The following is a 14,761-nucleotide window of genomic DNA, read 5'->3' on the forward strand; positions in this document are numbered from 1 at the left end:
GGTATTGTAAGTTATATTTAGTGCAATGTAATATTTTTAGGCTATTCATCTGTTCCAGATGTTCACTTAGTTTTATTGTCTATATTGAGTAGGTTACCAGATGCCCCTACCCTCATTCCATGGCACAGGGCTCCCTCCTCCATATCAGTACCACTCGACAGAGCAACACTACCTCCAGAAATTGATGCTGTTTTCCAAAGGATGATATTGTCCAAGGCTTGTCCTAGATATGCAAGAAATAAGAACTTCAGGATACATTATGTTTGAGTGACACTGTTTAATCAAAGAATTTTAACTTCTCTCTGGCTTTCAATCACTGGTTTTCGTATCTTACTTTATTTTCTGAAAAATACAATAGAATAATTTACTATATTTAAAACTAAACCTAAAGTGTATGGAAATGGAATTTTTGAGCAGGAGGGTGTAGGGATAGAGTTGCTGGGTAGGATGTCTCATACACTCAGCATGGTATATGAAAACTCTGGCCTTGGAAACTAACAGACCAGTTAGCTGGAGCTCCAGTTCCACGATCTGATAGCTGTGGGACCCTACAGAAATTACTTAATTTCACTAATACTTATTTCTTCATTTATAGCACGAGGATGATAATATCTATTTCAAGGAGTTCTTGAGAGAATAAGTGAGGTATTGTAAACATTGTTTATCACTCTTCTCAGCATAAAGTTGAATAAAGACATGTTTTTCAAAGATAATTTTTCCCAATAGAAATTTAATGATCCTTTTTTAAACTGGTTTTGTACAGGTACAAAAATGGAACTTCATTATTAATATTTTTGAATCTGGGAGCTATGAAGAGAAGTGATAACATGTTCTTTTCTACATACCTCTCTGTATGTCAATCTTATATATTCACTCTATATATCAATCTCGTGTAAATATAAAAAGGTGATATTTTTAAAACATAGCTGGGAAAATTGCTTATCTATTTCTGGGCTCTATTTTGGACCCAAATTATCTAAATTAGTATTATCCTAGCATTCCAACTATAGACATGGATAAATTAGTTGTCTCTCCTGTGGCCTAACTTGTGTAGCTGATTTTGTACATACAAATGTAGTGTGAATCGCTAACATCAAAGCAGTATTCTAGACAGAACATCTTCAGGTTCAGGGGGCAGGTTTATAAAATGTGGATTTTCATCACAATATTTCTAAATTAAATGGGCCTCACAAACCACTACAGATGAAGTCCTAAGACTGTTTTATTATTGAAATAAAATTTTGAAATCGAAAATGGTCTAAAAGTTATTTTCCTTTTCTTAGTTGACAAAATGCTCTTATTTTTAGCTCTCCCTGAAGAAATATATTGATTACTGATTTCTTTTTTTTTTTAAAGATTTTATTTATTTATTTGACAGAGATAGAGTGAGAGAGCACAAGCAGGGGGAGCAGTAGGCAGGGGGAGAAGCAGGCTTCCCGCGGAGCAAGGAGCCCGATGCGGGGCTCGATCCCAGGACCCTGGGATCATGACCTGAGCCGAAGGCAGATGCTTAACTGACTGAGCCACCCAGGCGCCCCTGATTTCTGATTTCTTAGCTTGTTTTAAGAAACAGTAAAGCAAATGTGCCTTCTGTTGTCACTCTTCCCAAATATGTATTTAGATGTAATTTTCTTTGATAGTAAAATAGATAGATAGATAGATAGATAGATAGATAGATAGATAGATAGATATAGATGATTGAAAGATGCCTCTTTTTAAAAATGCCAGGGCAGTTAGCACAGTGTGTTATATTAGTTTCAAGTATACAATGGAGCAATTCAACAATTCCATGTTTCTCAGGGCTCATCAAGAGAGGTGTGACAGATGCCTTTTACAACTATAATTCATAGGTATGTATAGCATGTCAATCCTTATATTTTGAAATATAATCTCATCACATAGAACAGAAAGTATGTTTTGATTTTTCAATATTTCTTATTAGCAACATTATGGGATTTATTTCTCATATGAGAAAACACACCAATGAAGGTATAATTCCAACGATGTTTTAGTGTCTAATTCCATCTTGTGAAAATTTGAATTGAGATGGAAAATAGATTGTTAAAAACAAACTGTAGAATGCTTTCGTGAAAGACAAGGTCAACTTGAAGGATGAAAGATGGGTTGACATTGTTTTCAACAACCCAGCTTCACTATTCTGAGCATGTAATACATCTATAATATTCTACTAAACAATTGAATCAAATGTTAATTTCTTTCTCTGGTCGCATGTCCATGTCATGAATAGCAATGATTTAAAACATTATAATGGAGGTATTTGTAAAATACTGAACTGCTCGAGGAATGATTCACTCTTCATGTCGGTAGTATTGTGTCTTACTCTCCCACTTATAATACCAAAATACTTCACCATGATTGATGCTGGGATAGTGAGCCAACAGAAGCAATAGTGATTTGCCAGTTGTTTTTTTGCTATTACCATTCAGGAATATTGCAACTTAGTACTATTACTTTTTTCAAAACTTGAATGAATTGAAATATCATCTTTAACAAATAAGTATAAACTGAATGGTATCCATTTCCCATGCTATGGTTGTTTTTGGTTTTTTTTTTGTTTTTTTGTTTTTCCACTCATGATAAATTTAACAATGATTAACTTCCAACCTGATAGCTCAGGCAAGTGATGACCTGTGTGTATTCTTAGGAAAGTGATTGAACAGGTACTAGGCATCTTCTAAAATGAACCTTATAGTTGTGTTTGAATCTAGAAACTCATCAAGCTATCAACTTTTTATACCTGCTTACTCTATACTCTTTCTCTGAAGTTCTTGTACCTAATATCTTATTAGAAATTCTTGGTAGTGGGGCGCCTGGGTGGCTCAGTCGTTAAGCGTCTGCCTTCGGCTCAGGTCATGATCCCAGGGTCCTGGGATCGAGCCCCGCATCGGGCTCCCTGCTCGGCGGGAAGCCTGCTTCTCCCTTTCCCACTCCCCCTGCTTGTGTTCCCTCTCTCGCTGTGTCTCTCTCTGTCAAATAAATAAAATCTTTAAAAAAAAAAAAAAGAAATTCTTGGTAGCAGATGTGTTTAAAAATTCATAATCTTCCTAAATATATACATGTAATACAATTCATTAAAGTATATTACATACTCTAGTTAGCAAATCGGTTTTCTACAGGGTTTACAGTAGCAATTCTGAAACTATTTTATGTGTATATAAGGATGAGTAAATACATAAGGGTATTGTAGATAAAGAGAGCGATGTTTGTCACTGTTGGAGAAAAATGATAAATATAAGTATTATTTATAATATATTTCATTATTTATAACATTATAAGTAACAAAAAGGAGGAGACTAGAATAATTCCTGTGATACTAAATTAGAATCAGAAGTATGAGTATGATACATATGTATTAAATAATATATAAAAATATATATAAATATATATTATATAATATATACCATAAATATTATATATATTGATCGATTAGTATGGATGCATGTGTAAGTAGTTTCGTGTATATGTACATATACATGATTATGTATATAATCATATAAACATATAATCATGTATATGTACATACACACGTGCTATGGACACACACACACACACAATTTCTATGCTTAATCAGCTGAAAGGGCCTCAAACCAATGATACCCTAGTAGCAGTGAACACAACTGAGGTCTAGATCATGGTTTCTAAATACCATTCCCCAGTGAAAAAAAAGAACCACAGAGCTACTAAGAGAAGTACTTGATTCCAGAGCTTCTATAGTGAAAATACAAAGTAAGGTAAAAATATTTTGTGGTGCCAGAACCAGCGGTGTTCCAAAAAGAGTGAGATCATTTCAGAAGGACAAAGGAGCCAACCTGAAGAAACTACCAAAGGCCAAGCTGGAATAATTAAAGCAACAAAATAAACTGTAGTATTGAATTATAACTGATAGAATAAAACAAGTATCCTTGAATTTCATAGTTACATGAAATAATACCTGAATAATAAATAAATGTAGGAGAGAAGGGACAGTTTTCCATTATACAAGAATTAAAATTTTAAAATGTAGCAGGAATGAAGAAAATATAAAATCAGTATTAAGCAAATATTAGATTAATAACTACTGCAGGCTGTGGCACCTGTGTGGATCAGTCAATTAAGGGTCTGCCTTTGGCTCGGGTCAGGATCTCAGGGTCCTGGGATGGGGTCCCGTGTCGGGTTCCCTGCTCAGTGGGAAGTCTGCTTCTCCTTCTCCCTCTGCCCCACCGACTCATGCTTTCTCTCCTTCTCTCAAACAAATAAAATCTTAAAAAGTAATAATAATTACTGCAGACCAGCTCCACACGTGGATGGTAAATCAGTGACCAAAGTTTGAAAATTGGGTATCTACAGGGTCTAAACGTGTCTTTCCCAAGGTATTTTTAATTGTAAAAGGAATAACAGAGGAACGTCTGCGTGGCTCAGTCTTTAAGCATCTGCCTTCTGCTCAGGTCATGATCCCAGAGTCCTGGGATGGAGTCCCACTTCAGGATCCTTGCTCGGGGGGGGGGGGGGGGGGGAGCCTGCTTCTCCCTCTGCCTGCCGCTCCCCCTGCTTTTGCGCTCTCTCTCTCTCTTCCTGAAACAAATAAATGAAATCTTTAAAAAAAAGAATTAATAGCAACTTTACAGTAGAGAAACCTGGCAGACAACTTCACAAAGCTATCAAGGTTAACATCATCAGCCATAGATCCTGGACCACCTGATACCATGCACTGAAAAGGACATATCCTCACTTCTGTTGTATTCTTGTCAAAAGTGCAGAACTTGAACCGAATCGGAAAATATCAGACAAATCCAAATTTAACAACAGTACACAAATAATTTATTGATCCTCTTCAAAAATTCAAGGATCACGAAAGACGAGGAATGACTGGGAACAATCACAGACTGGAGAAGATAAAGGAGACACAACGACTGAATTACTTCATAAAAGACATTCTTCCCAACTTGAGGAGTTACTTTATAAATCAACCTAAGTGTTCAACAGTGGTACTGAATTTTTTAAATGAATCCTTTGAATATTGCTTGTATTTTTTACAAAAATATTTGGACATCTTTAATCAAAGTATTCAGCAAATGCAACTCAAGAACAGTTCAGCTTCCAAAGCTTTTAGAGAAATGTAATTATTGACAATCTTGCAAACAGGCAGACATTGTAATGTATCTCTTAAAAAAGAGGGAGCTAACAAATGTAGTAAAGAGCTCAAAGGGTATACTGGATTTAACTTGAAATTACCAAGTTGCAATTTGGAATGTCTCAACTTCTGGTAAAAAAAATATATATATATATATTTTAAAGGAATCCATATTTTTAAATGAATAAATTTATATTCTGTAGTGGAATTGAATAAAAATGAGAAGACTTATATTTTGCTGCATCTAAATTGAGCAAAATATAAATAGTCATAGAGAAAATGGATTTATGAGATTTTTCTTATAAGAACAATTTTTGGAGAAAGGTAATTTGAATGGAGGCCAATGGCAAATGTCTATTAAAATAAATAATTGGATTGAAATATTTACTCATTTAAATATAAAAATATTATAATTAAGAATATCTTTGATTGCACAGAATATGCTCTGAGCTTACCAAGTACCTCAGCCTATAGAGTATAAGTTAAAACTATTACTGTCAGCAGAGAAAACGTAGTTAATGGTGTGCATAATATCACATTTAGTAACCATAGAGTTCAACTTTAAGTAAGATTGCAGGTAATTATATGAAAAAAAATGAATATCTTAAAAAATGTATCCTTCAGAGAAACAATATATTATTAGTGACATAGTGTTAGGGATAAATACAACTAAGAAATTTAGTGGCTATGCACCATAATTATTATATCCCCTATATTATTTTTAATGTTTGATTAATAAATGCGTATGTTTTGTTTTAATGCATATATGTTATTTTTATTACATTATAAAGAATAAAAAATAAAACCTCATTTGAAACAGAAACAAAAACCCATAATGCCATTATGACATCTAATAAAATTAACAATAATTCCATGTCAAAAAGAAAAAAAAGATTTTTTTCTTAAAATAGTGTTTGAATATATTATCAATTTGTTAGTTATTACATAACTCTTCCAAAAAATATAACATTTTTATGAATTTTAACTCCCACTCTCTTACACTGCCTCTGTTGAACAATATAGATTGTTTCATAAAAAAGCTATTTAATAGATACAGTATTAATTCACTTATTGCAAACATACAATCCAAATAAGAAAACAGAAATAAATAGTGTTAGAGATATGAGGCAAACAGGAGAGAGGTGCATCCTGCCACGCTAGGATTGTAAACAAGCACAAGACGGTCAGGAAGGCTCTTTGGGTAGAGCACAATGAATCCCAAAAGTTGAAAATGCTTCAGCTCTGTGAAGAAAAGAGAAAGTGTTTAGGGCAAAAAGCACAAGAACAAAACGGGAAAACATTTGACAAGCCCCAGAGATTGAAACCTTTCGAAGACTGATGTCACTGGGTACTGTGACTCAGGGAGAGTGGCGTGTGATAAAGTTGGAGGAGTGGGCAGTGAACAGAGATGCCTTGTTCTAGTGCAGGTCCCTAGGAAACACACTCTATGACAGCTATTTTCATATAGGAATTTTTTTCTGAGAAGTGTTTTCAATAACAAGTGTAAGATAGTGAGACAAGCACAACTGAGCATACAGAGAAGTTGAATGGGCATGTACTGTGTATATGTCATATATCATAGATCATATATATCACGGATCATATGTATCATAGGAAATGGGTTGCATCATTCAGAGAGGAAAAAACTGGAGCGTTATGCACTGGCTTTTACGTGCTTTGGCTTAAAAGCAAAACAAGTCACTCCTGCGCACAGCCTGTTGACTAGAGTGGTAATTTGGCCCTACTTAGTTGCATGGGACCTGAAAAATGTGTAAAAAATAGGTGGAATGTTTGGTGAGTTATGCCCTCCATACAGGAGATAAAAGAAGTATTCCATATAATCAGTATCTATCTACATTGCCTATTGTAGCCTAATAAAGGTATCAATAACATTTTTATGTGTCTCTACATGTGAGATTAGCATTAAAAAAATAACCACGTGTATAAGTAGAAACTCAATACATATCTGTTGAATAAATAACCTCAATGTTGAATTGAATAACACTCCATGCATATTCATTTTGTATCAATTTTTATTTATATTGTTATTTCAACACTATTCAGATTTCCTCCAAATGGGTCCTCCTTGCAAAGTTCTGTTCCTCAAATCTTGAATTAACTGAAATATATGTTTTAATGTTCCAGCATCAAATGAATGTCTGAATAATTTGGTAGAAGGAAGGTGATGAATAAGTACATACTGTTTCTGCAAGATGATCATCTCTTCCTTTAGAAATATTACCTACATAATATCTATTCTGTTTTTATTGTACTCAGCCTGAGTGAACTACCATATTTATTTCAAATAGTATATTCAGAGACAGAAATATTACCAACAGCTTTCTTTACGATCGTTTTGGCCTTACCCTGGGGTAAACTAGGGTCAAATTTCATTTATCACTTGACAACTATGAAGCTTATTCTGATCAATAGATTCCAATGGCATCCAGCTCATATATCTAAACAGCAACAGGTTCCAGAGCAAAGGCTGGAAGGGTGCACATCTGTTCTACAAAACAACATATTTCTTGAAAGCTATACACAGTCACGTTATTTGCCTCTTTAAGTATAGGCAACACTAATTTCAGATGATAAAGCAGAATAGAGTTTTCCTAAGTGAAGGTGGGATAGGGGATTGGAGGGGAAGATGAGGGAGATTTGGCGAATCAGGGTAAGAGTCACAACACTCAGGCATTAAAAAAATATATAGCCTTGGTTTCCCAGATCTAGAGAAGTTTTTCTTTTTTTCTTTTTTTTAAATATTTTATTTACTTATTTGACAGAGAGAGAGAGAGCACAAGCAGAGGGAAAAGCAGGCAGAGGGAGAGAGAGAAGAAGTCTCCCCGCAGGGCAGGGAGACCGATACCATGCGGAGCTTGATCCCAGGACTCTGGGATCATGACCTGAGCTGAAGGCAGACGCTTAACCAAATGAGCCACCCAGGTGCCCCAAGAGAAGTTTTTCTATGACATGAAGTAGAATGCTAGGGAGTTGCTCAAAGATATATGTGGAAGGAAATGATGGAAATTGCTTGGGAGATGGAAAAGTTTTATATCTTATTTGAAGTGATGATTGCTTGGGTATATACATTTACAAAAACTCATCAGTTGCATGCATATAAGAGCTGTGCATTTCATCCTGTGTAAGTTTTTTTTTTTTTTTCTCAAAACAAAAATACAATGTAGCTTCTTTGGAAACTTCAAAAATTAAACTACCATAAAAAATGTGAAAGATGCAGTGATAATGATTCCTACAGCATTTTCCATTTAATTCTCCAGTAGCATAAGTGCAAGACTGAAGGTATTGAACAATAATTATCAGAAATAACAATAGTGTCAGAATTGGTATTTTCTACTAAGCAAATTATTCCAGTCCCTAGCAGTTAGTGTTCAGTTATTCCAAAGCAAAATGATCTAGTTCTTAGCACCTGATATGCATCTATTCTTCTGGAAATGGATTTTTCTTCTTTTTTTTTCCTCTGATAACAATCAACTTCAAAAGGAGTTTGCTTTCATCTGAAATATGTCTTGCATTGTCCAAAATTTATTCACATAGACTTTGACTATATAACTATTTCAAAGAGTTACACTGTTACACTGCTTTGAGCTAATAAGAACTAGAACATAGAAATGGACAGGTACTCTGAATGTCTTGGTAGTTACACACATGTAAAGAGGGTTAAAGATAAATTATTTGAAATTGCAAAAACCTGCTGCATTAATAAAATCTTATGTTAGTGTTCTAGGGACATTTTTGCATATTCTCTCAAAATTAAAGGAAACTGTGTATATCTTCTACATACTTTTACTAAGATCCCATCTCTGATACCTTCATAATTCACTTGCCAGTTTTGAGTGAGCCATGCAAGGAAATTCTATATATTGCATGCTACAGTGCAAGTAACCCTTCCTATTGGCTCTTAAGGCTTTGCAGATTCAATTGTCCTTGAGAGTTTGCGGCAGAAAGAAATGCGATATGGACTCTGAAGAAAACTAGAGAAACAAAATCATAACATCAGTCCCTTACTTTTGGAAGCAAAGCCATGCTCCCTTTTTGTACAAGTAACTCTCCTTTGAGAACATCACTCCTCTCAGTAATACAAAAGGAACAAACATATAAATAAATAAAGTTTGTCCAGTAGCTTGAGAGAGTCTATTTCATTGGAACAAATTAGGTCATGGTCACATCTCTGAATTAAATACAGGCTGGGAAATTAAGCATTTTGATTAGCCATTTCTGAATCACATATGCCCTTGGAGCTTGGAGGCAAGTATAGAATCACCTGTTGCCAGTGGAAGCCAAATCAAACATAGGCGTAAGTGAGTGTTAGCATTAGCAAAAAAAAATAAAAAAAAATAAAAAGGTAAATCTGCTGCAGTTTTATATTTACCTATCATTGCACTTTCTCTGATTGGTAAGACCCAAAGTCATAACTGGAGATGTAAAATTGTGCCTGAAGTTGGAGTATGGTCCTTTTTATTAGTTTAAAGTTTAAAGGTAAAGAAACTCTACCACAGGCATTCACAATGCTAAATATTTAAAGAAAATTTCCACCCACTTTTCATCCTTTTCATAACTCTAGGTCATACTATTACTTTTCCTTCTTTTTTTTTTTTTCCAGAGGAGTGAGGAACATTGTCCACGTGTGTTCTTTTATCATTTCCCCATCTCTTGTCCCGCCAATCTCCCTCTTCTGATGGCAGTGGTGTGGGACAACAATGAGAATGGGTCTTGTCCTCACCCTGGCAGATACTTCAGGATAATTTAACAGGTATCTACACACCTTTTGTAATTCCAAACACATGAGATACAATAGACATGAAATGTTATTGACAATTTATCTTTCATATTTTCTTTTTCTGATTAACTTGTGGATTTCTTTGACTAGTTCAAAATAATATAGATGTAGGGAGTACACAAAAAGCTAAATATATAATCAAAGCATAAAGATTTAAAAATTCCATCACTTCATTGAAATTTATGGAGAACAAACATAGTAATTATTTTGATTATAATTATAATTGTGTTAATTACAATAATCTGTACAAATTTTTCTAAAACCCAAAATCAAACCAAGAAATATCTTGTGCCTGATAAGATAGCTTTATTTTAACTTTAACTATTTCAAAGACATCTTCTAATACCTTTGTAAAGTATAATTTTTGTTTGTGAAAAAATCTCACAGTCTTCACAAACACTATAGCTTTATTGCTGTACATGGTCAATTTAACAGAGTAACAAAATTGTTCTCTTGGGCGCCTGGGTGGCTCAGTTGGTTGGGCGGCTGCCTTCGGCTCAGGTCATGATCCTGGAGTCCCTGAATCGAGTCCCGCATCGGGCTCCCTGCTCGGCGGGGGGTCTGCTTCTCCCTCTGACCCTCCCCCCTCTCATGTGCTGTCTCTCTCTCTCTCTCTAATAAATAAATAAAATCTTTAAAAAAAAATTGTTCTCTTAAGGTATGATTCTTTTTCAAGAATTTAGGAGTACAGGATAGAAATAGAATGAACAAAGTCTCCTTACTTTCATGTTTTTATACCTAGAGAATAGGTTACATTATATATGAAATCAGGCATATCCACAGACTGGGGTGGAAGCTAATAGGCAATAAGATGATAGGAAAAAGTTATTTTTAAATAACAGGAAGCTTTGTTGGTACTGAGTAACATTTATTTTAAAGAGGAAGAAACACTCTAGATTGATTTTAATAGCTGGGAGAAAGGCATGGGGAAAGGTTGCAGGAGATCAGCAGGAAGGAAATGACTGTTGACGAAGTTCGTTCATTCTATTAGGCTTAATCTTCCTTATTCCACTTCATTTTCTCAGGAACATTTTGAGGTTGCTGTTATTCAATATTTATTTCATGAAAGCTAACTCTGAGTTAAGTAACTTCCCCCAAAGATTTCAGAGTTAGAGTGGTCAGAATCAAGAAACAAATGGTGAGTGCATTATTGCATTCACAGCTAGCCCCGAAGTTCCTTGTGAGGGAGAATTTTCTTGTTAAGGAAAATGTTTTTATGGAGTCAATTAGGGTAGAAGACCATGGCCTCTGGGAGTACATGGAGGCAGGAGCTCAAGCTGCAAAAGAAAAACAAAAAATTTAAACAATAGCACTTTTCATTAAAAGAAATAAAATTGAGTGCCCACTTGGGCAGCACAGATACTGAAACTGGAAGGATACAAAGAAGATTAGCATGACCCCTGCACAAGGATGACACCCAAATTCATGAAGCATTCCATATTTTTTAAAAAAAACAAACCAACAAAAAATAAAATAAAATAAAATAGAATTGGGGGATCACTATTTTGGTATGCTCATGAAAGGAAAGACAAAAAAAAAAGGAAAAGGAAAAAAAGAAAGACTGAAAACAGTTTTTATAAAACTAGGCTCTATATGACCTAAAATTCAAAGAGAAATCCCAGGGTAGACAAAGAAACTTTGAGGAACAAGAATTCTGAATGCAAAGTAATTTTGCCTTGTATTCCTTAAATCCTCAGTCAAGACTGATGAAAACTTGGTCAGGAGAGTTTTGCTGAAGGGGCACCTGGGTGGCTCAGTTGGTTAATCGTCTGCCTTTGGCTCAGGTCATGATCCCGGGGTCCTGGGATTGAGTCCCACATCAGGCTCCCTGCTCAGCGGGAGGCCTCCTTCTCCCTCTCCCTCTGCCTGCTGCTCCCCCTGGTTGTGCCCTCTCTCTCTTTCTCTCTGTCAAATAAATAAATAAGACCCTTTAAAAAAAGAGAGAGTTTTTTTGTAGTTATTGTGGTGGGTTGGTGAAATATGAACACGGGTCTAGATTTCAAACCTGGAAGACATGTGTGAAGCAAGCACACCTATGTGATAGGAAAAGCCTGGAGTTTGAGACTCCTCAGTTCACAGAATTTTTTCTTCTTGTCAATTCACCTAGATCTTAGTCATAAAAGACTATCTAACACCTCTCTTTCATTTGACTTGTTTTCTTAGCTGAGCACTAAAGAAATAACTTACAGGAAAGCACAATTTAGGTAAATTTGGTCTGAAATATTACTAAAAACTTCTGGAAATTTAGCGTGAAATAGTGAAAATCCAGATAAATGTATTTTTTTAAAGAAAGAAAATGATGCAGTTCTATTGGTTTAAAACACATATTAAATTAAAGCGTCTCTAAGCAGAGACTATGTCAGCTTGTTTCAATAAATAGATAAAATAAATTTGTAATTAGGAGCATCTGCTTGGTTATAAACACACATATGTTGTAGCCCATTAACTGAGTTTATTCTCTTAAGTAACATGTTCCCTATAGTATTACTTGCAATTTGAGTCTCTTTAGAAAAACATTTCTAGATATATATTGAAGTTCTGCATTATGTAGTGGTTGAGACCATGGGATATATAGTGAAGAGAATGTGGTTCAAATCCTGGCTTAGCAACCTCATATTTGTGTGGACGTGGGCAAATTTCTTACCTTCCCTGAGCCTTTGTGTGCTCTTCAAAACAGTGGGGTTTTGGCTATCTATCTCTGCCTAAGGAACCATCCCAAGCTTACAGATAAAAACAACAACCACTTTCATAAGTTCACAATTCCATGGAAGAGGAATTTGGTCCTGGGACAAGGGGCCTGTGGTCTCTGATTCCAGTATCTGGTACCTGTGCTCTGGCATTTGACTGGGCTTTAGTGGTTTCACCATGATTATCCTGCCATCTTAATGCTCCTTGGCCTCTCTTTCTCCACGTGGTATCTCATCTTTCAGGATCTTTCTAAGTTTCTTGAGCTTTTCACAGTATAGAAGACTTAGGGATGTTGCAAATCCTACATAGGTAGGGACTGGTTTCCAGGAGACAGGAAGAGACAGAAAGTAGAAGTTGCTAGGCCAGTCAAGGGCTATATGAAATGACACAGTGCCAGTCCCACTGTGTTCTTTATTAGAGGATAGAGAGCCTGACCAGACTGAAGAGTGGAGAAGAGTTAGAACAATTTGATAAGGAATGGCAAAGTCATGTTGCAAAAAGCATGTCCAATGGGAGGTATGGTTCTGGCCACTTTTAAGAAATATAATATGTCACATGGGATAATGATGCCTATCTTGTAAGGGCTTTGTGAAGTTTAGAAGATGTATCAGGATCTGGCACACACTCAGCACTCAATAAATGGTGGCAGTTTATTAGATTGGACAGCTCAGTTTGGATTATCACAAATTCTCAAATAGTAAAATTGAAGTTAGGACTATTTGAAAAATATTGTGATTTGACCATAGTGCTAAATCAAAATAAAGAGAAAATTAAAATGACAGGATTCTAGTACAAAATGCATAAACCCACCACAATATTTATACAACTATTTTTACTAATGCCATGCATTAACACTGTCAACTCTTCTTTGTTGTTGCTCCAATCTCCCCAGCAGAGCAGAGGAGTGGCCCGTCCTGAAGCTACCCTACTTGGGGAATTGTTGAAGGGTCAGGAGATAGGGTGTGGTTGCACAGGGCTAGATTTCTACAGGAGAAAACTCAGGATGATGAGAACCAAGGAATCAGGAAATCCAAAATCCTCTGGGAAGAACCAGTTTTAGTTTTTATGACAGAAAAACTCCATATGCCAGTAACCAGAGACAGAAATTGAAGTAGGTGGTCATGGTGTGAGCGGTCTAACGTTGGCTTGAAATCGGTGTAGATACAGACACCGTAGCAGTGGTGGTGGTAATGAGGTTGGGCCAATTGTTTTGAATAACATCAGGCTTCCAGACTTACTTATATTTGATTGAAGATACATTTCTCCCTCTTTTTTAAGACGAATAACCAAGTCTTATGCAGAAGTTGAGATGACACCTGAGCTGTTATAAATATTTGGCAAAATGATAGCCTCAGGGTTTAATCTATCATATGTATTAATATCAGATAAACTGTTCCTTTCAGTTTTGATTTATTTTGTGACCTCTTATTGATAATTTGTCAAAAGGACACCAAGCTGAAAGAACAAATATGCACCTGACTAATGTGAACTGTTCTAGCTCATCAAAGGTTGAAATGGTTGGAGTATGTTTATCTCTAAATTTTTCTGGTAAATCTGGGTAAAGGAAGGATATTTCAGGAGCGTGAGTCACACTTGTATTTATATCAGTACCTACATTTTTACTTGTATTGGCTCGCCACAGACTTAGGGAAGTAAAGCATTATTTGTTTCCAGTTTAGTGCTAATGTACATGACTAATGCACTAATAAATATTGCAAGCAAATCAATCGTACTTCCTAATAGCAAGGTGAACAGCAATAGCATTTTATGCAAGATCATAGGAGATTGAACACTAAACCTGAAAAGGGATGATTCTAGCCCTGACGTTTCATTATTTCTTGGGATTTGTGCATCTCCCTTAATGTACAGTTAATGTAATTTGAGGTTATGAATCTTTTTTATAGTCTTCCTTTATATCTTTAAAGTAACAAATCTCAAGTTGTGACTATAGCAGAAAGCATTCACAGAATTCTGACCAGGAAACTAAACTAACTCACAAATTTTCATTCTTCCTGGGGAAAATGTATAAATTCTATTTCTTTTTCATTGGAATGTATACTTTGGGTGAATAATGTTTGACATATATTTATTGCTAGTAAAATTCTCAGAATCTGTCCCATTCAGTTCATTGTTTCTGCCAGGGA

At 35.4% G+C, this 14,761-nt stretch overlaps 1 non-coding gene across 1 annotated transcript; it reads left to right on the forward strand.

Moving 5' to 3' along the window:
* The first annotated feature begins 11,267 nt into the window (after positions 1 to 11,267).
* LOC123324151 lies at positions 11,268 to 11,374 on the forward strand. The gene has a single exon (XR_006539643.1). It is a non-coding gene; the product is annotated as a U6 spliceosomal RNA (small nuclear RNA).
* The last annotated feature ends 3,387 nt before the right edge of the window (positions 11,375 to 14,761 follow it).

This window comes from Neomonachus schauinslandi, chromosome 2, assembly GCF_002201575.2.
Source record: "Neomonachus schauinslandi chromosome 2, ASM220157v2, whole genome shotgun sequence".
NCBI classification, from domain to species: domain Eukaryota; kingdom Metazoa; phylum Chordata; class Mammalia; order Carnivora; family Phocidae; genus Neomonachus; species Neomonachus schauinslandi.